This window comes from Anopheles marshallii, chromosome 3, assembly GCF_943734725.1.
Source record: "Anopheles marshallii chromosome 3, idAnoMarsDA_429_01, whole genome shotgun sequence".
NCBI classification, from domain to species: domain Eukaryota; kingdom Metazoa; phylum Arthropoda; class Insecta; order Diptera; family Culicidae; genus Anopheles; species Anopheles marshallii.
The window spans coordinates 75,258,877-75,281,130 of record NC_071327.1 but is presented as its reverse complement, the minus strand read 5'-3'; the positions used below and the strand labels follow the sequence as shown (position 1 = coordinate 75,281,130).

General features: G+C 45.8%; 1 protein-coding gene across 2 annotated transcripts in view; it reads right to left on the bottom strand.

The window, feature by feature from the left end:
- Positions 1-22,254, bottom strand: part of LOC128711422 (uncharacterized) — a 75,150-nt gene that overhangs the window by 52,463 nt on the left and 433 nt on the right. The window lies entirely within an intron of this gene.

Genomic DNA, 22,254 nt, shown 5'->3' with positions numbered 1-22,254 from the left:
GTTTTGCCGTTCGCCGGTCCCAACGCGCGTCGGCTACCAACCATGGGCGATATCCTGGGCCTTGCTCTACTTGTGCCGGGTGAAAGATGATGGCCGTGGACAACCACTTCTCAACGCGGATCAGATTGGATTCCGGTGAAAGTTTTCGCCTGAAAACGGCCCGTTCCCTATTTCGCGTCCCGTGCAGTACCCGGAGCCCGGTTACGCAATGTACCGAGTGACGCGAAAATGAGATCGATTCCGAATTTGGGGATGATGTATCCCGTGCCTGTGTCGGATGCACTGCTCCGGGCGCACCTTCATGATTGAGGTGATGATCGAACAGACGGCTTGGATGGGTTCGCTTCATACGGCGCAACTCATAAGAAAGCACCACCCGAAGGGACGTGAATTCGCGAATGGAGGTTTGCCGTACGTCAAGCCCAATTTTGGCATGATCATTTGAAATGATCTGCTAAACCTGTGCCAGTGCCCACCATTGCCCTGGAGGGTGTTGGAAATAATGAGTCGAAATCGATTTCGCAAAGCACCGGCGCTGGGGCTGGATGTGTGAAGGGTCGTGTAGGGTTGCCGCCTTCCTATCCGAACAGGTGGCCAGTCAATGATTGTTCGGCCTGGCAAGGGTCACGACCCGCGGGGGCAAACCGATAAAAATCAATCAATTCTCACCGTGCCGTTGGTGTTGGGCTGTTATACGTGCCGTGGTTTTCTTGCTGTTGCCAATTATTTGCAAAACCACCATTAGATGGGTCTCCGTAGCAGCAGCTGTTGGACAGCGTCATGTGTACGATAGTCGGCACTAGAGGCGGCCCTCGAGCGATGTCAATGCCGCTGAGAGCTCTAGCCGGGGCACCGACGAAAAGCACTGACTTTGGTCATAAAATTAATTCCTGCTGTGAGTGTGTTTGGTTCGTTTCTGTTCGGGGGCAGCATGGAATCATTCCATCAGGTCGCAGTTTCCTCGATGCTTCGGATAGGGAATGAGAAATATCGATCAAACAGATTGTTACAGAAATTGACGTACAGTAGGGAGAGGAGAACCATGTGAGAAGAACCACTATTGCGCCATCAGCTAGCCGCACACTTGCAAAACAAACACCATATATTGGTACGATCTGACCTACATAAACGCTCGGTCTGGTCACAAAACACATCGTGAGACCCATCCAAGCATTGTCGACTTCACCAGCGCACGCCAAGATTGGCAGGTTACCTCCTGCTCATTACGCTGCGCATACATTGATCCGGTGACTGATCGACAGCATAATATTAGCTCCATTTGTAGAGATCCCCAATGTCTGGATGATACAGTTTCCAGCCAGTTCCTGCTTGTCTTCTATTGCAACGCACCACTCAACCGGCCGTGCACATAGAGACATAACGATTGCGCAATAAATCAAACTACCGATCGGCGGAAGCGTACCACTCAGAGTCCTCCGCAAAAAAAAAGTGGGCCTTCTTTTTCTGGGCCCAATTCTGTGGCCACTGGGTACCTTCAAACGTGATGGCCTCAGTATGTGGTATTACACACAAAAAAGAACCGGACAACGCAGAGAGCGATTGATTTGACTGCACATCGTTACCCAATTACGTCTCATAAATAAAACATAATAATGCAAACGGCGAAAGAGGCCTTTCGCCGGCCAGCTTGAACCCAGCCGGAAGGCACATTTTCGGTGGGTTTGGCACTTTGCCGGGCATCACAGTACTACCTGGCTCGTGTTTGGCAGCGAAAAGAGAGAAGGTGATCCGTAAGTTATGCCAGCAACAAGGTGCTGATGCGGTATAAATCGGGATACGCTGAAGTGGAAATGGGTTTTGGGCCACCTGATTAGGGTTCGCGGCAAGCCTGGATGCCACGAGAGAGAGAGAATAAAAAAGAAAGGCTTATGCATCATCCAATGATCGGCAAAGGTTGTAGAACTTCAAGAAGAGTTATTTATTAAGGCGCTTTTCGAGGGCCTTTCAATTGGGGATTAATTTGTGAGGCATTTTATTATCATCAACAAAAAAAAAACGCCTCACAGAAATGGACAAGAAGGCGGAAATGGTTTTTGAGTTTTATAGCGCGAAGTGCCGGAGCTGGAATTGAGTTGAGTTAAAAACCAGATCGAATCGTTATTTTTCATGATTTAAGACGTTTCGGTTGACTGATGCTTCTGCATCGTACGAATCCAAACCACATTTGAGGTGTGGAGGTTTTTTTTTCCGTGCAATTCGCCAAGCTAGACGAACTCCATCAGCTCGGTTCAAGGTGATGGTGATAGTCTGTATCCACCCGGGTTCCTTCATACGCCCAGTGGTAAGTTGAAGGTTAGGTTGGCAAATATTTTTGCACAAACGCACAGGAAGTGAAAAGACCTTCCCAAAAACGCCACCTGCGCAGCATTTATACATTGATCGTGGATTAGATATAGAGACTTAAGAGCTAGAGTAGGTGTAGCGGAACTGTGCTGGGAAGGTTGCAATAATTACTGACCACAAGAGCAATCCGCCAAAAGGGAAACAATTCACCACACGAAGCTAACATGGCGTTGCGAGCGAATGGACCGGAGTCCGGTCGATGCGGTGATTGTTCTTGTCAAATGAACCGTTTGAATGCCACCGATGCCGGATTTAGAAATTGTCTCCAGCTGGGTGATGGGTTTTGGGGTGGTTGTTTGTTTTTATTCCTTCCGTCGCATTCGGTCTCACCTCCCCCATTTCGGGTGGTCGATAATTTATAGTATCCGCAACAGGACATGACAGCTTCGACTGCACTATTGTTTCACGCGGTGGGCATTCGCCATTCGCTATGTCCAATTAATTGATAAATGAAGAATTCGAATCTCCGCTTCGAGGCAGGTTGTTGCAGACGATTGAACGGGCTCGATCGGATGGGGACAATTGGTGTGACTGTGTGTGGTGACATCGTCACCATCATCATCATCATCATCATCATCATCGGCACCAATTCGCAGTGGACATTACGTACCAATTAAAAGCACACGGACGATCAACGGAGCGGCGAACGGTTCCTCCGTTCCGGCACGCTACATTAGGTCCCCGGCCCGGAGGTGCCGGGTCGTGCTGAACTAATTCTACGAATATGGCGCTGAAGTTCAGCCATAAAAACCGGTTCTCCATCGTTCAGCCCATTTGGTGGCTTTAATGGACCCGGGCATTCGCAAACCATACCTATTTGCCCGAGCGCAGTTCTTGTAGGCTTAGTGCGCTTTTGCTGCGGTCACTAGCCTTCAGGTTGGTTGGTTGCTGCAGCAGGCCATCGATGCACACACAAGCACACAGTGTGTCTGTTTGCTCGAGGGGTGGATTTTTTTGTTTGTTTGTTTCGCCTGCTGGTCAGATGCTTGCTTGGAGCCATTGACCATCAACACGAATACGTGGAAACATACAAATCAAGTACTTTCATTTTTCTTTCCGTCTCTAGCCGTCGAATGTTGGCGGTTCGGCGTTTCGATTTGGGGCGGCAGAGTGGCGAACAGTGTTTGTTGCCTCGAATGGATCCGTTATTTTCAATGCCATACACCCCAATTCCAGGTGTTACCGATGGCAAGACAGATGGACAGTGGAAAAGAACTGGATCGTTTGATGGAGCAGCTTGCCTTCGTTCGCGCCAAATACATTTTAAAGTCTTATCTAACGTCTTGCATCTCGCACGATGCATTTAGACGAAATACAGCTCTGCATCTCTGTTCTTTAATGACCGTCAGGATGACGGTGTGTTTTGTACGGCCTTTAGAAGTCATTCCCTACGCGGCCACATAAACCTTTGTGCACGGTGTTGAAATGAAGTAATTACTTCGCTATTACGCGGCTGTTATTTGTCTTTGTACTTCATCGAAACCTCAGCTTGATCTTAAATTCGCGTGTTCCATACCGCGTGTGAGTTTGCGGGGACATTTCCGGCGGAAAAGGAAAACATTACACGAAAGCGATGTGGATGGGGACGACGTCGGGGAATGGTTTGACCTAAAAATCAAGCGATACTTGATCTGTTTGGTAAGAAATCTGGCCAATCCATCCAGTTGCTCCAGTCGTTCTTGGCAGACCTCGGGTTGCTGCTTAGCTCATTAATCGAATTGAGCTACTGTTCTGTTCCTTCGCCGGAACGTCACCCAATGGCTGGCGAAACCGTTTAAAACGAAGGACCATATTTTTCTCACCCACCGGCCACACTCACAAGTACCTCCCGGGGGCCATAAATCGAGTGTCGCCATTATGCAGCTGACAGCGATTAAAAAGCTATTTAGCAACCGTTTTACCCTCGGCGCATGATCACGGTAAGATATAATTTATTTTGTCCACCGTCCGGTTTGCTGCTGTGGAGGTGTTGAGTTATCTGCTGGGGAATGTTGATTTTTTTCTCTATGTGTGCTTTGGGCCCAAAAGTGTCCTTTTAAAAAGACGTTTCGTTAAATTTGCTAAAACGAGTTAATTTTAAACGCTTGTGGGAAAAATAACAACCGGGATTAAACTCATGTTCTGCCACATGAGCAGCAGTTCGATGCGTCTTGTCGGGCAGGTTAATGGGAGCGTTGATTTGGACTTAATTAAAAACACCATGAAATATGGCGTTCGTGCCTTTAGATAACGGCTTCCGAGTAAGAGAAATATGATGCAATTTCATCATGTTGCCGGATCATTAACAAAGCATAGCCAAAGCAGTGTGGCTTTTTACATGAATTATGCATCGCTCATGTTATGTGTGCTACGTGTAGGAAATGATTTCAAAGATGGTTCCAAGAAAAATGGCCCCATCAACCCACCTACCAGTTCCCAAAAAGAAAAAAATCACATTCAACTCGTAGAATTTCAAACCAGCATAATAAATAAACGTTTGGTTTGCCGGAGCGACGCTTCCCCTACGTGGCCCTGTTCCTGTCAGCAAACACAGCGGGTCGTTTTGCGGTTCGTTGGTGGGTTAATTAAGTTCTCTTTTGCCGCCCCCCCCCCCCCCCTGAACGGTGCACCCACACCCACCATGATAGTGGTGCGGCTGGTAGGAAAAATGGAGAAAACTTAATCGAATTTCACCCGAAATTCTTCTCCACATTCTTCGTGTGCTGGCAGAGGGTGGCGAAAAATTGTTCACTTCATCCCTCACTTTCTTCGTGGTCATCACCCACTGCACAGCGCGGTTCAGTGCATAGGAGAACCCCCCTTCGGGGGAGGGAGGTGGCCACATCTTGCGATCTGCATTCGGAATCGGCGATGCGTTCCGTACCCGTGTGCGGTTGAACATTGTTTTAAATAAATTCACTAACGAAGCGATTTCACGGTCCGGCCGGTTTCGGGGTGATCCAGACGATGTGGCGCATTCAGTGCAGCCGAGAAGAAAGCTTTATTGACTCGCGTAAGAGTTTCGGAGATTCGCAACTTCCACCTAACGTACCGATTCCGATCTTTTGTACGATCGTACGATGCGATACTAATGGTGGATGATGATGCCGATTTGGAGGGAACCGAATTTCCAGCCGATGTTGGGATGTGGGGGTGCCGGAGGGGTGCAAAGTTTTCCACCCCCAGGACGCTGAGAAGGTTCGGGGGAAGAGGTGTAAAGTTTATAGCAACCGTCCGGAACGGAGCAAACGCACCTCTTCGCGTGCGGTGATTCAATTTCGGTGTATTTTATGCCAGGCATTTTATAGAGATGCTTACTGCTTTAGCATTTGCTGCAGAGCAAATGATGTAATCGGTTGTATTTTAAACAGTCTGCAGCATGGGCTTTTGTGTAGCGGGAAAAAAAAGTGAAAGTTTTCTTTTGCCGGCGGTTCCGCGTCATCTCGTGACATTATGGCGAGCTGCGACGGCAGTGTAGGTTGTGCCGCTCATTAGCCGGTTTCTTGTACGTTGGTTCTGGTTGCGGGTAATGACCGGAAGAATGGTAGCAGAGCATGCTTTCCCCCGTAGTTGGCAAGCTCTCTTGTATGATCATTTGGCATTTCGAACGCTCTGGACAGCATCACGGCCCCAGAAGAAGTAGAACGAAGACCTTCTATTATGTTCAACATTGTTGGTAGTCTCCGGTGAAGAATACGGTCACCCAGTTCCGTGATTGGCCGAAAAAGGTATTGAACTCACTAATGAAGTTGGCGCTGTTGTAAAGCGTCTCGCAGCAACGTCATGTCCTACATTTCAATATGGTGGCGTGCTGCTTTTCGTCACCCTTGTCCTGCCACTTCCTCTCCATCGTTCGCACCGTACAGTTCCCCTTTTTGAACTTCCCCACATCAAAGCGTGTCCGACCTGACCGAAACGTGACCACGTGGCGGCAAACGGTAAAATCACCGGAGACGGAGCAGCGTTATGGTGTAAAAATTTGCACTCATTTAGTTGCGCAATTGTTACGCAAACACCCGTGCCGATTCCGTTGACCCTTCGGTGGGTTGGTTGATACACGCGGTTTGTTCTGACGATCAACGGCCTGCAATCCCTTCGAATCCCACACTTTCAGTTCGAAAACATCATGCTGCCCCGATACTGGCTCTCTTCGCGCGCGCGTGTGTGTGTCCTTGCCAATCGATGGAATTACGGACATGTCTCACCGGTTCATAACCGAAAAAAGGCTACTTTCGAAATTGTACAGCGCGGTAAAACTGAACCGGTGGAAAGTGGTGACGGAAAGCGTTAGCAGCTGCCTGCAGTCGTGCAGTGCAGGCGGGCGAAACCTTGCCTGATTGTGGGGCCAGTTTTGGCCTTTTTGTAAATGGTGAGATTGAAGTCGAAGGATTTCGGCGACCGTGTTGCTCCAATTGGAGGAGTAATTTGAACGGTGAACAGGTATTCTTGGCCGCAGGAAACTTGATTCTTTATTACCGCACCAAAACAGGGCCGCTTTGTTTGGGGTGGAATTTTTCGCAAAATTATATTACACAATATGCGTTGCAATTTTGGTTTCAAGCCGGTAAAATGTCCTTTCCATTATACGTCTAGGAAATACCTTCAAAAAAAGGCAATTTGCCAATGGAACAGAGGAGTGAGTGAAAATCGTACTCATTTTGCAAAAGGAAAAACAAACAGAGCTACCAGACGTCCGTGAGTGTAGGTAGAAATAAAAAAAAGTTTTGATTGAAAATTGCTGTCACTCCCGAACTCAGACAAACAGAAAACCTCCCAAAAGAAGGAAAAAAAGCGCCGGCAGTTATTTTAAAGTTTGTTGGAAACAAGTTCGGGCAGTTTACTTACACTTACGGTATGGTTGCGGAGGGTTTTGTTTGTACTGAACTCATACCGCGAACAAGCGAAAACTCATGTACTGCTGGGTGTAATTCCAGTTAAAAGTGCCGGTCGGTGCCTTACATACCTGGAAAGGGGGAGGAAAAAAATCATAGGAAAAATGTTAAAACAAATGTTTGATTTCATGGTGAGAATAAACAAAAATGTGGAAGTTTGATTTTGTGAGGATTTGTGAGGAGAATTTTTAGGCAACGGCAGTTCCAACCATCACCAAGCATCAGCTGAGTTGCACGCTCAATGAGGCTCAAAACGGCGGGAGACACGAATCGATACAGATTCGTTTCGGTAGCTGCAAAATTCGGTCAGTTCCGCTCGATGAGTTCCCAACAAGCGCAGCACGGTACGGTACGGTGTGTCGCACTGATGACTCCATCGTGGTATGGAACGGGTGTACGGGATGGGTGTAGACGGCGTAGAAAGCGAAAGTGTTCTTTGTCGAGGCAAGCTTCCCCGACGGTGGAGTGGCTCAATGGACCGTAAGTTTGGTTATGTCATCGTTGACAACCGTTCATTGTTGGGTCGAGTTCCGTGAGGTTTCGGAAGCTCTTAATCTGGACAATTGACAATGAACTGCTTGAATAGTGTTGCGTGTCGGGTGGTACTAGAAGCATCAGATTTGAGGAACATCCCCGTCCCAGCATAGCTTTTCAGCAAGCATGGCAATAAAGTTCTCTCGTGCACAGAGAATATTAAGCCATAGATTCTAGACACAATCACCATACCCGAGTCCGGCGAACCTTAAATCTGTCACACCAACGTCCGGCCTCTGTTCAACTGGCTATGGTGCATTTTTTACCGCTAACACACCAATTCCATTCACGATCGGTTGAAATCGTGTGCAATAAATTTATTCGCCCACGGGCAGGATAGCGGAAAGGCACATACCTTCTTTGGCAGCGCCAGTTGCAACGAGTCGGCTGTAGCGACCAACCAAACAAATGCCGCCCGCTAGTGCGTTGCGATGGCCGTATCGTTGGGGGAAAGTGGTTCGGAGTAAGATTTTACGACGTCACCTGCGCATTTGCCCACACATACCCACAGATCAATGACACGAGATCCACGGGTTCGAGTACAAGTTGCAATAGTACGTAGTACTCGTACCGTATTACCTGAGGCGCACGATTGGGCTTTGGTTTGAGCACGGTTTGACCCGATTGTTGAAATTCTGGTGCGGGAAGTTTAGCGCGAGTTGCGTTCAAGCTACTCGTGGGTGGTTGTCTACAGATTGATGGCGTGATAGCTTCCAAAGTACTTCCAAAGTGTGCTTAGATGCTATCACTCAGCCGACATTTGCCATCAACAACTCGTCATCACAAGTCGACCAGTGTCGTGTGGGAGTCGGGAAGTGACTGACCTGGATGTCAGTGGGACAACCGTTATCGTAATCGTTTCGCTGCTCCATAAACTCTAGCATTACCGCCGGGTGCTATTAGTGAAATTATTTAACCAAAACTCGATCGAAAGTTTCATGTGCGACCATTAGCAGGAACCGTCGCTGGTTGCCCACGAATTCGCCATCAGTTCCTCAATCTGTCTTGCTGGGGTGGGTTTTAGATGCTGGACCAAAGGTACCAACCGACCAACCACCTATTCACGTGGTTCAACAGTGTTGAGGTTGAGCTTAGACCCGGCAATTAACCTTCCGATTCCCTAACCTAGGCCAATCGGTGCCCCGTGCGTTAGACGTTTAGAATGTGTTGAGCTTAGCGGGTACCCAACGCATGATTGCGGCTAGTTGCATTAATAAATATTTATGCTCCCGTCGGCAAACCTCCGTCCGCCATTCGCTTCTCCCCCTCACCACGTACTTCACACTCATGGTCAACATTCACGGTCCGTACCGCAGTGGGCTGGAAAATGGACGTGCAAATTCTACCATAATGGTGATTATGCAGCTAAAATGGGAGGGTGTAGACAAGCAAGCTTTAATCCACCACCGCTACTGACCGGGTGCCGGGGAACACGGCTGATGGTGGGCTATGAGTTTCGCGTGCTCACGGTAAACGACGTCTCGAACGCCCGCTAGAGACGCTGGCAGCGGTTCCACAGCTTGTCTATGTAATAATCGTAATAATCATCATTTAAATAAACTCAATGTGAGTGAAATGAGCTACGGATAGGTGAAGAACAGCGTGCACATTCGTTCTGTTCCGTACGCCGGTAATGATGACGTTGATCGTGCTCTGGTACGTGTTCGCGCGTGGGATTATCAAACTGCCCTTTTAACGATCTCCAGCTTCTGTTCTGGTAATTTTTGTACTAACGATGAAATACTGTGGCAGTGGCTTCGGGCAACGGATAGCTTGCTACAACTTCATGGTACTTCATCTCATGGAGCACGGCTTTATCAAAACATCCTTGAACTACGAATTGCTTTTAGGGAGCTGGAGATAAATGTTTGTGCGGGAGCGATATTAAAATTAGCAGAAATGTATTAAAGCTGTCCTTGAGGATGATTATTATAAGACTGCTACGGTCGGCTGTGACTTTTGATTTATATTTCCGGGCCAGACGATGTCTTCGAATAGCGAGAAGTAAAGTAAAGTAAATGGTCATTGTTTCTTCTCCAGCCAGGATGTTTTTAAATCGTGACTTCGTCAAGGAAACTCTGTTTGCATTCTTGCTCACAAAGCAACTAATAATAAGTATCAGCAGAATGTGCACACAAAAACTGTTGATCACCAAGAAATAGTCAACCAAAAGAGGTATGAAAAACTAAATTTGCTTGCAGTTCATTTTTACGCATTGCTGTCGTTAGCGATCTGCAACCCATTCACAATAATTGCCAAATTTGTCGATGATCGCACGCACGAAGCGAGTTCAAACAAACGCGTTCAAAACACAAAAAGTACTTCGGTTGAGGTTTATAATGTTTGTTTTTTTTTGTTTACCTCCTTCCGAAAGTAATTCGATCGTCAGATTCGTTCACAATGTGCAACTGATTTATTTTTCTTGTTGCTCTTTTCGTGTACAAAACGCTTTGCTCACCCCGAAAGGTGAACTCATGTTGCCGAACAAACAAACAACTATAGCTCGCGACCAAAGGTTGCACCCGTACGTGGAAGGGACGGTGTGGGTCGGCAGCTTGTTTCGCAGTCATTGCGAAATAGTTATTGAATTTAAATTAGATTGTGCAACCGGTTGCAATGGTGACACGGTGCGAACCGTTAAGGAAACCGAATCCCTGCAGGCGCACAAGACCCAGCACATTCCAACCCGAGCTGGTCGGGGCAGGAATTCCCAGAAGCATGCGGTGGCCTTTCGAGGACACGACAGTGGGTCTGTTTAGAAGTTGTCGGAACGTTTTGCAGGAACTGTCGCTGTTCTTTAATGCCAGTGTGTGGGGGATGTACTGGAGATCTTGATTCGAAAATCGATCGAACCAAGATCCGTGTTCTGGCGAAGGGAACATTGAGTGGAATTTCCTTGATTTCACCGATTGACAATCGAACAACCTGTTGTGGTCATTCTAGGAGGTCAGATGTTGTGAAGTGGTGCAAGCACTCGCATGGGAAGGAATGTAGCAATCGGTATGTTTTTTTTTTCGGATCCCTTTCGATACCCCCGAGGTGCCCGAATGGATTGGAGGTTGATTACGACGGGTGAAGTTAACTGTCCATCGGACAGAAATGGCCAGTCAGCCCGAATCTGGTTCAAGGTTGCCACGAACAACGCGGTAAACAAAGCGGCTGCTGGAGCGTGAAAGTTGTCCCTACGAGCCTTCTCGCCGTGGTGAGTGTCCTGGTTCGTTCGAGCTCCACGATTAAGTAATGCTGCAACCGGACAGATAGTGCGAAACGTATCAATAGCATAGCTAAACGCAAGGGCTAAAGGGTGCACCTTTCCTGGGTTTCGGTGGCCAGACAGTAAAACGGCTGCTCGTGTCTGCAGTGCCAACAGGGCACACCGCATTCAAACTCGCTCGGAGCACGCGATCCGTTGAGCACGTTAGATTGGATTTAATCGTAAACGTTAAGCATTAGCCATGTGAAGGTGGGTAAAGTTCAAGTAAAAGAACACCGCCCCGCAATGCAGTGCCGGTACGCGATTGGAATGGAGTTCTTATATTGTCAGCATGCAATAAACGATAGGAACTTTTGCGTCCTTTTATGGGCATTATGAAGCGTTTATAAAAAAAGGCAGGTGAAATATTTCATAACACCTTCGCTCCTGCGGGAAAAAAAAATCCCATTAAGCTGCTTTGCATTCCGCTTCCAAGTTATGGGATGAGAACCCAAACCTAATCATACGAACGTTCGGTCGCACATATTAAAGGTGATTCGGATGGAGACCGACCGTGCGCTGTGAATGGTTCGTAAATTTCACACCATAAAACCAATAAAATCGCGTTAATTTGGCCCTGTTTCAGCAGGTGGTACTGTTACTGCGCTGGAGAAAACGGTTTTTGTGCTACCTGTGAGCTATGGAGCAGTAATCAACTTTAATCGATTTATGCTCAAGTTCCGTGTCTCGCGCTAATGCGGTTGCCCCGGGAAATGTATCCACTCGGAGCACGGCAAGTTATGCAAATCGAGCAAGATTTACAGCCCTTTAGCTGGTTCGTTCGAAAAACGGGAGAGATGAGTTATGATTGAAGATTTTGGTGATTGCAACTGCACTAGCCGAGTGACCGATTTGTACCGCGCACTAATGGGGTGGCCGGTGTTAAGAGCAATTAAACGTTACCGTCGAAGAGAAATTCATTACGCCAGTCGCACTGTAAATGGCTAATGACTCGCTGATTTTGCCTCAGATGTCTTCTCTTTTCTCGCGTTATTACGTACCCGGAGTGACTGAAACACGTGCAGACATTTCAAATCCACCGCACAGAACTAAATGGGGAGGTTTTGCGCTATAAACGTTCTTAATGTCTTTTCGGTAATTTGACATAATTGTTAGGTGTTAGTTGGTGCAAAATTTACAAAATCAAATGGCAAACCAAGGCTACGGTGGCGGTCAATCATGCACAATTTCAGCAATTTAAATGACCGCAACAGCAAGTTTGGTATGTTTAGCGCACGGAATTACAGTGTGCGACGGAACAGCAGTGGAAAACAATCGTCGCCGAAACTGTTGATGCATATTTAATGGCAGATGCGTTGCGATATTTCTATTGGATTTGTAGAAAAACGCTGAAGTGTTGCCTATTACCTATTAAGATATAATTATTGTCTTTCTCTGTAATTCTCTATGGTGTTGTCATTAAATTTTCGCTTAAATATGCAACAATGAGAAAAGCGGAAATTTATGGTAGAGTCTAATAAATTTATTCCAGACACATCTTAACGGTTTTTACACTTGCAATTTATTTCCAATGAAATTGAAATAAACTCGCATTGATTAGTTGCTCACTTTATCGATGAAATTGATGCTGAGATCGTACCACATAGTGACACAGTGTAGGCAAATATGCGTCGGATGTGGTCAATTAACGATCGTGGCTGATAGCATGCTCCAGCCATCGTTGTTGGTGGTCGACCGTCATGCATAGTTTCAGCCGTGCCGGATATTACCACCACTGCCCCAGTTGCTTCCAGCTATACCAGACTCGAGACCTCTTGGAGTGATTCGAAGGGATCTAGTTTGAGCGTCGAGAAAGGCGTTGCAGTTGAACAGAAATCAGGAACCGATGCGGAACCATAGTGCCAAGTTTCACGTTTGCCATTTTTCCTTTCTTTCTGAGTGCATGTTTTACAATAAGCGTAATCCATTAAAAATAGGCGAAAAATGGAACTGACGAGAGGTATTGTCTTCGTTCCAATCTCTTTTCGCATAGAGGTATCAATTAAGCGACTTTACATTCGTTTCTCCCAATATCTGGAATTGCTGACTAGCGGTGAACGATTGTAAACTTAAATGGTACGTAAGTAATGAGCTTCAAACCTAGCTATTTTATGAATCTCGCCGTCAATCTCAATACCTATTCATATATTCCTCCAAAAAAGGAAGTTAAAATTTCGGTACGCGATAAATAAAGATAAAGAAACCCACAGCAGGAATGATAAAAACTGGAGCTACTTTTTAATGACCGTTCAATGTGCAGGAAAACTGGTTTACCACAAGGAAAACAACACTGCCAATTTGTTTTGCGTGCCGGTTTGGGGTTGTATGTGTTTTGTTTTTGCCTACATTTCGTACGTCTTGTCGAACGAAGTTGTACCGGTACACGCTGGACACCGTGGGGCTGCGCAGCCTTCGAACAGTTGCTAGGGTCTAGTAGCCCACATGGGGAAGGTAGCAAGAGGAATGCTTCATAAATTGGTTGGCCTAGAAAAATGGTGGCCACATACGAGCGAGACCAAAATCTTCGTCCCGGTGACTAGCGAAAATCATAGCCCCAAGGAAATGGTGGTGAGGTCTGTTTTTTGGACGCCAGTAAAGAAAGCAGCATGCTGAGGGTACTGCTTTACGGTGGTTTCGTTTGTTCGCTCGAAACAATTGGAAGAGATGACTTAATCAGCAATGGCAAGACATTAAGCAATCAACCTATATGCTCCAGTTATGATTTGCCAGCCTTCGAGAGCGGGGTGCGTCATGTTAAACTTGTCGAAGGCTAATTGGTTACATTAAAGTTAACATTAAAGACTGGTCGAAGTGAGTAAATCTAGTGTACCTCCACAGAAAGCGCATTCCAATGACAACTTCCCCGTACTATATCATTCTAATATCCACGCCTTTATTTATTGCTGATCTGACAACGGTAGACAATGCACTACATTGTAGCACAATGTAGGGACTTCCAGCAATGTAGTACACCCAGCACAACCAGTTATTTCCAACGTCCCGATTCTTGACCGTAGTACTACAGGATACGTACAATCAAATCAGTGCGGGGTGAGATTTTGCATTTCTACTCCACTGTAGAAACCGGTCAAGTTCAACGGCAAACGTATCCGTACGGTTAAACCGGGTCATGCTGCTCCAGGTTCCGGTTTCAACGGCGACCCGCAGTGCTTTTCAACGTTGGGAATGTTTAAAACAAGAGAAACAGATTGCTACACAACGTGGCGCATTTGGACGAAAACGCACAACGTGCTTGTTCTCGCGCTTTACAGTTAGAACTTGACACCTGTCAGACGCTACGATGAGTTTAGCTGAGTGGGAAGAAAGTAGAGAAAAAACGTCGTACAATCTGTCATGATATTCACTCCAATCTGTCACGACTCTTCCGAGTTTGATGGTGCTTTTGACGCGACAAATAGACGTTTTCAGTTTGTTTTGTTTTCATTTTGTGGTTAGATCCTACTTCAAATGTCATGCACAAGCACCACCAGAACGTTCCAACAGCTGAACCAACGGTGACGCATTTCGTAAGGCGTGTAGGTAGAAGAACCAGAAAGAACGACGAAAAACCGGGTAAACCTGACCTAACGCAACGGTTGACGCACCAAAATGCCGGATTGAAACACATTCCAAACGCTACCGTCAAATGTCAGCCTGACGGTGCAGCATCCAGCGACGGTGGTTAGCTCCAAAAGTAGGCGAACGTCGTCGACACAACGGGCGTCACAGTGAACCGGGCGTGCGAGAAGTCCCACTGACACAATTAACGTTTTGGCTGGCTTGCTGTGGTCGGTGTTCCATATTTTGATGTTTTTCCGGCTGGTTGCCATGGGAACCTGTTTTTCGGAAAGGTTTTGTACAACACGGCAGCTCAGAACCAACATCAACACACACATTTAAGTGAGTAACGGAGGATCGATTGATGGTGAATTGATCAACTATCTTATCTTGTAAGGGATGGCGTTAAAGCATGCACAAGGGAATATTAGTTTTTTATTAAACAAAATGGACATTGTGGATTAGAGGCACACGACGCGAGCAACTGTGTTTACTTGGCAGAGAAGAAAAGGTTTTGATATTAGCCTTCACATTGCGTTTGTTGCTGGGTGTAAAGCACCGTTATTGATGGAATCGAATCCATACGAATTGATTTTTATTGGGTAGGTGTACGAATTCGGGAGGAGGAGAGAAAGTGAGACCGGAATGAAAACTGAATGCGCTGCGGTGAGGAGAAAAACTGTATTTTTTATTGATGATCATCAGCAAAACAGTGCGAGCAGCAGGGGGCGTTAATAAGTTTAACTTTTTTAGCATCTTCCGGGCGCTGCCGTTACTGTTTTCCATTCTTACCCGCTTCGTATTTGTTTTATGCAAGCTCATTAAAGCCCTATTGATTGTATCCTCATTAGCGTCGATCGACGCGAAAAGGAAAAGCACATCTTGATCATCGTGCTCGGTCAGGTGTGTGGGGAAAACGGAAAACCACACACACACACACTCAATAAAGCGTGATCTTTGCCGCTTATACTGACTCGAACAAAAAAATTGGGTAAATAATGCTCCGTTTGTCCGGTTTCCGTATGGACGGACCGGTGTCATCCGATATGCATATTCATGAGCTGATTTGAAACGAAAGCAATAAACTTGGCAGGCGAAAGAGTTTTGCTAACGGAGAAGGAGAAGCTGCGTTCGTGCCGTGCCGGGCTCGTGCTGTGTTTGTGCGAGATCAACAAATTATGGCGTGACTAATAGGTAAAAATCAACAGAAATGTAGTTTGTTGATAGATGGCTGCGGTGTGGACTAGTGATCATTCATACGTAAACAGCCACGTATGCTGTCCGTTTAAATTGGGGCTTAGCTTTTGCGTCAATTTCAGTAGTGGTGTGTGGAATTTAAAGCTGATGTGCTGATCAACCGCATACACACTTTCTTTTGCATGCTAAATTTATAGAAAAAATGAGACACTTTAAACATTTAAAGTTCAATTCTAATGACTTACTGAATACCCAACTAATCATGACGACATCACAAACAATCTCGCACTATCTCACGTGAAGTAATCGAAAATGTTGTCCAGGAACATAATGGTAACTTTTTTCCGTACAACATCATTACAATAACTCTTATCATAAGAAACGACTATGCCTTCGAATAGAAATTGCTTTCTCGCAGCAAACGTCGTTAAAAGGACGGTATGTTTCCAACAATTTTCCAACGCTTTTCACTTTCCCGCAAGAATTATAACCGTCCGTCTGTCATATTTAACGCATCGTTCCCAGCATCGTTGCATCGCAACCGGTAAAGATAAATTCCACAAAAGCGTTTCGAACGTCGGTTCAGAACGGTTGGGGAAAATGATGACGCTCGTCCATGAGTACGATGGCGAGTGCGACTTGAAGCAGCTGACGCTGCCTGACGGTGTGCAGCGGTACGGGTTTCGATGCAACCAGTGCCGTACGGGATCTTCCGGACTTCCAATTATGGAGCTAGCGGATGGAATTTCAACCTTCCGGAATGTCCGTAAACGAAACGTTGCGGTGAAAGAGCTTTTGCTTCCATCGAGATTTCCCTCGAGGGGAAAAATGTTTTCCTTGTCTATGCGTATCTGTGTGTGCGTGCATTTCCTCGAGAGAAAAAAGAATGCCTGGAATGGTTGAAAATGGTTGAAGAGCTCACGTTTATCTCATTGCAACATTTAATGAGATTATGTCGTAGATTTAGTGGAAATCTTACAAACTATCGTCGGATAGAAAAATCTCCACAGCTGATGTGCCGTGATGTTGTTGAAGTTATGTAAATGTTACAACTCACTCTGAAATATTTGATTTACTTAAGAGCTTCTAAATTGTACGTTAAGTTACCTGCAAATACACAACAAACAATAGACAGTTGATAAGGTTCTATTTTAACTTAAGAACATGCTACGATAATTTTAAGTTGCATAATCTTAATATAAATTATATTTCACTTCCTTTTAGTGCTGTGAACAAGGACATGGTTCGCAGTTTTCACGAGCCACCCGAAAGCTCCTTTCTCAAGTGGATCTATTTCCTACACGCTTTACGTTCATTAGGGGCTCCTGCATCTCGTTAGCCCCGGTACGTTCCAGCGGAGGGCTCAACAATAGACCCATATCATGCAAATTATTATGACCCTTTTCGCAAATTGACCACCGCATCAGCAGCAAATGAGGCCCGAAAGCTTCTATCCCCCTAACGACATATAAATTGACCGGCGGCTCTATCAGCAGGTCGGTGGTACGGGTTATACAATAAATCGCTTAGCCGTTGGATAATGCATGGACAGCAAAGAAACAAGGGGTTCCAGGCTTTACAGTTCCGTGAAGGTGCATTAAACGATTATGCATTATTGTTTTTTTAATAATTAAATTACAATCCGAGTTTGAAGGCGTACGAGCTGGACGGTTATGCGGGACCTCATTTGACAGACGACTTTGGCGTGCGGCGGTCCCATTTCCTTTCTGCCGTGAGTCGCCCCAGATTCCAAACATTCAACAGCCTGATCTGGAGCAATAATGGTGTGATTGGAGCTTGTGCTAATGTGGGTATTCAACAGGGGTATGTTGCACCAGGTGTTCTGAGACGGTTCTCCCACGGTGGCATGCACGCCTGCCGTATTGCTCTTGGCCCGGTGGTCGTGTGTTAGGAGACGGCGTTCAGGTACCGATATGGTACCGCCGGGGACGTGCTCCGTTGTGGCAATAGGTCGCTGTTAGCTGTGTAATCTTACCACTAATCCATGGTATCGCTGATTGCACCCGGAGCAGTCCGTCGAAGCTGCTATTTGTGGCTACCTGTTGACAGGCGAGAATTCTCAAGCTCGGAAACGCCAATTCTGATCCCTTTCTAAGACCGTCCAGATGGTTAGGAATCTTAAGGGGGTCCTTTAACTAACCGACCGTAGTGGTATCCATAACAAATGAGCTACAAGCAAACGTGAGGTCATGCGAACGAAGCAGTGTGGTTGGTAGTGGACGTCTACCGGACTCACCGGAGTGCGAAACACTTTTTTGCCAGATGTCAAATCGTGGAACTCCAAAGGTTCCCCTCCCGATTGCCCGTGTAGTCTATCAAGCCGCGGTGGGCCACAGCTACCAAGATGCTGGCTCGGAAACGGATCAATAAAAAATAAACCGTAACCGTCGATGAGGAGTGGGCACTCGAAGGCGTTCTATGTCACGACATTTTATTATTTTATTATATGGCGTATAATTGTGGCGTAGCACCAGCTGCTGTTGCCGCTGCCTATTTAAGCTTAAAGCTCAATCGTGGACGCCTTTCGATTGTTCGATAGGGACTTGTTGTTGTTGTTGTTGTGGCTGCTGTTTACGTTAGGTATGGCCCTACTACCTTCTCTGCAGGACCGAACGAGTCGATACATTACCGTACGGTTTAGCGTTTGTTTTCAGTTTGGCTTTCAAGATCGTTCTCTCGGCCATAAACCTGGCGTTTTGAGAAGGAAGCCAGCAAGGTTGGAAAAACGTTAAAGCGTCGTAAAATTATGGCTGCAACCGAGTGCCCACCAGTGTGCCATGAAGCAACACTTTAAGCGAAGTTCTAATCGCTTCGCTGGACACATTTTGTGGTCAATTCGCTGTTACATTCACCGTCCAGTGGCCAGTCGTACTGCTCTGTTACTCTCGGGCCAAAGGGTAGAAAAGCTCATTTCAAAAAAGAGTAGAAACTGTTTTAGTACACCGACATCAGTAAAAGAACCCACCAGCCACTTTTTCTACTTGCTTGCTTAAGGAAAAAAAGGGCACTCTCATCGTAATTGCACGTGGAGCACCAAAAGGGCGAAATGAAGTGCAGGAAAATACTCCCATAATGTCTTCATTTGTTAGCCAAACCGGTACGCTTGCACCGGTAAGTGAATTGACCGTCTGCCAAGGACCGATACGGTGGACCACCCAAGCAACCGCCAGGATGGAAACAAATGGATTAATAAAGTTTGTCATTTTTCTTGCACTGCCATGTCCGGTGAGGGTTTTTCCACTTTTTTTTTCGTGCTCTACAAACAGTTTTTGCTTCCGTGACGAACGGATACGACTTTCTGTGCAGTCGGGCTGTACTTTTTTTCCTTCACAACTCAACCTGCTCCAACAACTCACCCGCCCGGTGGGAGTTTAAAAAAACGAGGCAAGAAATGAACAACTGTATTTCCTTCGGCATGCTTTTGCTGCTGGTTCTCGTGCTCTTTTGTTTGCTCTCGCTCGCCACGAAAGTGCCTGTTGATCGATAAATCTGTACAGGTCGGCAAATTTATGGACAAGCTGTTGGTGGTATCGGGCGACAACAGAAGAAGCCACAGCGCTACCGGTGGCGGTCCAGGTTTGACATTCGCTACACGTTTGTTAGCTGTCGAAAAGCAAAATATGTACGCGTACGCATTTTGCGGCCGAATAAACATTGCACATTTCACGGGTATCGCTGAGACCGGCACAACGTTCAGACCGCGGAAGTTCAAAAACCTCGGTTCCGTTCCGAAACGGGGGAGGGGGTCGATAATACAGAAAACACTCGATATAACATCTGTCACACGTACGATGTATAGAGGCGTTTAAATAGACGATGGGACCGGAATGCTAATGGTGGCGATCGGTGGAGTACACGGACCGAATGAAACGTAACGTAAATACGGCACAAGACGGGGGGAAAAAAACAACAAACCCTCCGATTCGATGTATTGTTCACTGTGCTCTCCATCAATGGACCGAAAATGACAGGCCGAACGCGCAAACAATTTGTTCCATCGTCTATAATTGTTGATCGGTCTGGTTGAAAATCACCTGTATCGAATCGCCCGGAAAAGGAAAACGAAAGTGAAATGACGCGTCCCCCTTCCTACCACTAGCGCATCCCCTTGCCCCCTGTCTGATCAACGCTCTCAGTCCCGTGGGCTGGTGTCAATTGGGCCGTGTGGCGTGGTTTTACAAGGGAGTTTAAATAATTTCATCGAAAACAGTTAGCTATTGGATGCAGTAAAGTTATCGTTGGATGAATGTCGAGCTTATCGCATTATGACATCGCTGAAGTTTTGCGATCTTTCTGATGTTTACCAAACGGAACGATCGATTTAATTGAGCATACGCACGAAAATATTGATCTAGCGAAGAAGGGAAACATACGCGCTGAAATTGTCTTACAATTATCGATTTCCTTTTTTTAAACCAATGATTTTCTGGATCCAACGGTTTGCGAGGGGCACACATATCTCACAACACAATCTCCAAACAAGCACAAAAACGATCACATTTTCGGAGAAAATTATGAAGTTGTTTTTCCCGAACGAGTGGAAAAGCTTTCTCGCACCACTGTCCGTCACCAGCTACGTTACACGTTTTGTTTTTGTTTTTTTTTTGGAGATTTGATGATTTTGCGACCGAATAAAATCGAAAAGTAAGCTTCGTTGGTTGGATAGAAATTTCGAAATGGATCCCTTTGCCGCGCAAGAGAGGTGGCCAATGTTGTTTTCGACAAATTCATTTACACTCTAGCGCTTTATGTAGTGGATGGTAAACAAGAACATCAGCGTACGGGCACTTTCGTTTCAGCTGAATGGTGAAGTTTGTTTGGAGTTATAATATGACTATGCGAGCTAGCAGTGAACACCAGTTATCGTAGCATCGAGTTTGGAAATATGAACAATGATGCTGATTGAAGATGAGAGTTGTGTTGGGTGATTCTGATCGGGATTATTGAACATAAAATGTTGTTAAAACAACATAATTTAATCATATGATAATAATTTATGAATCCCTATCATTTCAGCTAGAATTCGACTTCACTTTAAAACATTTTTTTTAACTTGTTCCTATTCCTGCTGGTCTACCATTGCATAGTCAAATTCAGAAATAGCACAATTACTGATTAAAATCCCGATTTTTTTAGATCCGTCTTTGGAGAATTTTTAGAAATCTTTCGAGAAGTAAGTATCTTTAGAGAGCAATGAATCTACAGACATTCATAAACTTCAAAGCTATACATATCGACTCATTTCATGAAATCTTTCTCGTTCCATATGATTAAGTTAATTCCAAATAAATTAAATAAACAAAACGTAATATTTGATTATAATAATCAAACATTAGTTGTGTAGCCCTAACAGTTAACTTCAGTTTGATTCCGTTTAGAATCAAGTTTTATAATTTTTCGTGGGAATCATTATTGATGTTAAAGATTTTTGCAACATATGTCAATAAATTTAGGATAATTTATTTCTAAACCATATTGCTGTAGTTTTACGCTCAAAAAAAGCTTAAGGTGTACATAAGCAAAAGCATATTTTTCCAAAATAATGTTCATTTAAAACTTATACCCTGTTTGCCGTTAAAATAGTAATGTTCAGTATTTTGCCATCTTCACTGAAAAAACCAAGGCATTTTCCGAATCACCTCACCATGGCACCAAACTACTTCGGTCTCCTTCGAAGCTCGTTTAGCTCGATAAAGTTGTCCAGAAAATTTAATGTCAGCAATTTAGTACGCTCTATTCACGGTTTGCTAGCAGAACAAAAACATAAAATCGCATACAGCATACAGCTGCAGTGGGTGCAGCTCCTGCCTCTTCTTCGTCAGTTCCGGTGGTTACACCTTCATTCGATGCTAAAGAAATGAAAACAACCCAACACAGTCCAGATATGGTGCGACCTTACGGGTTCGTTCTTTCGGTGTGTTCAGCACCGTGTAGCAAGGTAGTTTACCGCAACGCCTGCTGCATTACTTCCAGATGCAAAGGAAGGAGATACAGAACATAGAAATCGCTGCAAGGAACACACAGCATGACGTACGGTCGCACGAAAGATACTCGGTCCGAGTGTTACCGTGTGGCTCGCGGGTGGTTAGTGTGGCACCCCTTTAATTGCGCACAGAATGCAACGATCGTGGATCCGCAAAACCCCCCTTTGTTTTATGTGTGTGTGTGCCTGGGTACGTACGAACACGAGGCCGATTTTATTGGGTCGCGAGATAAAGCGGACAGGAATGAAGGAAAAAAGAAATAACCAAACAAAAACAGCACCGCGACTGCACCGTTGCAACCGGGGCGCTAATGGGACACACATAACCCACATTTTTATGCTCCCGTACCCGGCCCGATTCGGCTGCGGGTTCCGTCGGCAGGTGGTGAACGGTGGGATCTACGAACTGCCTGGCATGGAAATTGCATAAGCACCGAACAGTCGCAAGCCTTTTTGCGTTCTGTGTTCGTACT